The sequence below is a fragment of the Felis catus genome, chromosome D3 (assembly GCF_018350175.1).
Source record: "Felis catus isolate Fca126 chromosome D3, F.catus_Fca126_mat1.0, whole genome shotgun sequence".
Lineage (NCBI taxonomy): Eukaryota > Metazoa > Chordata > Mammalia > Carnivora > Felidae > Felis > Felis catus.
The window spans coordinates 42,505,479-42,508,421 of NC_058379.1; the positions used below are offsets into that span (position 1 = coordinate 42,505,479).

General features: G+C 35.9%; 1 non-coding gene across 1 annotated transcript; it reads left to right on the top strand.

The window, feature by feature from the left end:
- The first annotated feature begins 2,436 nt into the window (after positions 1-2,436).
- On the top strand, positions 2,437-2,561 carry LOC111557398. Its single transcript, XR_002737446.1, has one exon. It is a non-coding gene; the product is annotated as a small nucleolar RNA SNORA1 (small nucleolar RNA).
- The last annotated feature ends 382 nt before the right edge of the window (positions 2,562-2,943 follow it).

Here is a 2,943-nt window from a genome sequence, read left to right on the forward strand (position 1 = left end):
TTATTGCTCCAGTCCCATACCAACTAATCTTTTGCTGATGACCCAAGTGAGACCTTTCTGGAATGCTCTTTCCTCAAGTATTTTCATGGTCATTTTCTTCACCTTCTTCAAAGACCGTGTCTTTGCAAAAATATATCATCTTCTCAATGAGGCTTATCCCTGGACTACCAGTTTAAAATTAGAACTTATCCCTCAGGCAGTTCTGATTCCCTTACCTTGATCTATTTATTTTTTTTCCCATAGTATTTTTCTCCTTCTGACACACTATATAACTTATTAAGTGTATTGTTTACAGTCTGACTCCTTCTGACATTAAAATTTAGTACCCATGAGGGTAAGGACAAGTGCACAGCAGGTAAACAAATGTTGCCTAAATGAATACTGCCTTCTGATTGCCATTTCACATTTAGAACAAGCCCAACCACCTCCCCCATAAACACGCACGCACACACACACACACACACACACAGTCACCACAAATGCACACCTGGTTACTTCTGACAGACCTACTCTTCCTGGACATTACACCAGTGTTTCTCAAAATATTGTTCATATATCAAAATCTTCTTAGAATCCAATTACAAAGGATTAATGATTGAAAGAACAAATTCCTAGCTCCCCCTCCAGAAATACTAACTTAGAATTTCTCAGAGAAAGTTTTATGAATATGACCTATTTGCACACTGGAGTTTAGAACATTGACTAGATCCTCCCTCTCTTCCCCTTTTGTTTTCCTCCAACTCAACCAGTCTTTCCTGCAAAAATCTGTAAAATCAGGCATCCCTTAAAGCACTAATAATCAAAACATCTACCAAAAAAGTCTGCTCCCACCTTCTATAATCCATACTGAAAAACAAATATAGCATTGATATGGGTCAGGGTCAATGTGCTAACATCAAAAAGTTTTTAGTTAGTGACAGAAGTTGAAAAATGTGGCAGCCATGCCACATGTCCATTTTCAGGTAATCTTTTGTATTTCTTTTGTTTTATATCCTGCTTCTTTGGACTAATTCGCTCTTATGCAACTCATAGTAATCTGTCCTCCTCCATCTCTCCCTATTACTGCTACCACTTCAGGAAAACCTACAAGGGATCCATAGGTCAGTTCAGCTCTAGATCGTGGAAAGAGGTCTGTTTTTACCCTTGGCTCTGATTCTCTTCGCCTCATCTCATACTGTACTGGTGAGACAGGATGAAAAGAGTACAAGCTAGGCCTTGATCAAGGGAACTAAGAATTATTTCAGTTCTTAGACCAGAAGCATATATGTGGTCTAATCCATCTTCTCAGTACTAGGTGTGTCAAATAGGAAAAGTGTCTTTAGCAGACCAATTGAAGAGTTTTGGGGAGTCCAAGAACTCCCTAAAATTGACTTGCAAAATGTATTTTTTATATTCCTTATTTTTATGGATCAGAGTGCAACACCTTTCCTCAAATTCTCAAAATATTCTGAAAATTAAAAAAAAATTAAAAGATACTTCCCTTAGGATTAAGTTTCCATTATAATTAATGTCCTCATAGAAGATCCTCTCTGTACAAAGAAGTACATTCTTTGTTCATATTTGCCTTGTAAAAGTATGATAATATACTTAGTAAACATCTTTAATATGCTCACTGTTAACATCCATTACCACCCCAAGATAATATACTTGCATTTTAACTCCTCATTTTTGAGATTCAATCCTAAGAAATGAGCAAGCAGAGAAGGCCAATGTCTTTGGACAGCCCACTTTGAGCAGTGCTTTGGCTTCAAGCCCAGAATCTATCACCAAATCTGCAAACCCTATTAATCCTCAACTTTGTCTTTTAAAAATTATTTGGTAATGAGAAAAAATGAGACATACAAAATCAAAATTTAACTTAAAAACATAAATTCATTCTTCAATTTCAAAAGTAAATATTTAATCTGAATATTTTACTTTCTATTTGTTTCCTATAGGCATATTAGTTATTTAAGTTATCTGGGCTTTAATGAGGAGTAAAATATTTTTATTTGAGCAGGAATTTGCATTAACTTCATTTTGTCCTTTTTAAAAATTTAAAACCAAATACAATTTTTCTTTTTTCTTTTTTTTTTTAATTTTTTTTTCAACGTTTTTATTTATTTTTGGGACAGAGAGAGACAGAGCATGAATGGGCGAGGGGCAGAGAGAGAGGGAGACACAGAATTGGAAACAGGCTCCAGGCTCTGAGCCATCAGCCCAGAGCCCGACGCGGGTCTCGAACTCACGGACCGCGAGATCGTGACCTGGCTGAAGTCGGACGCTTAACCGACTGCGCCACCCAGGCGCCCCCCAAATACAATTTTTCAACATATTTAAACATTTAGAATAAGTCCAATAATAAATTATCATTCTCTCTCCTTTCATTCATTGACGAATGTTTTTCAAGCTCCTTTATAGTTCAAGATATGGTGTGAGCTATTAAGAAACATTCTAAGCCTCATTCTAGATGGAAATGGACACTGTTGTTCATGGTGTCCGGAAATTGTTAATATAGCTACATTAAGACACAAGTTATGCTTCTATCACTGGCAGCGGTGACAATGAGACCTATAATGTTTTCTGCTAGGCTCATGGAGTAGGTGAAAGTAAGAAGACTTTTTAATATTAGAAACAACTAAAGAATAATAATTTGAGATCATTTGACAAAATATCAATCAATTTACTTTCTAGAATTTGACTTTTAGGGTCCTACGTTAAAGAAATTGGATCCCAAAGATTACAGGTGGGCAATTTCTGAAGAATGTTCATATTCAAGTGGAGGTCAAAGAAGCCTAACTGAAAGAACTCTGTCTTGACAGTGACAACTGTGGATTGAATAAAACTTCTTTTTAAAGGGGCTATTTTGAAGATTATAATTCTGACTTTGGAGGAACTACAGAGATTGGCAGTGGAAGGAATCACATGTAAAATTCCTTAAGTAAAAATTTAATGACTTTAAAT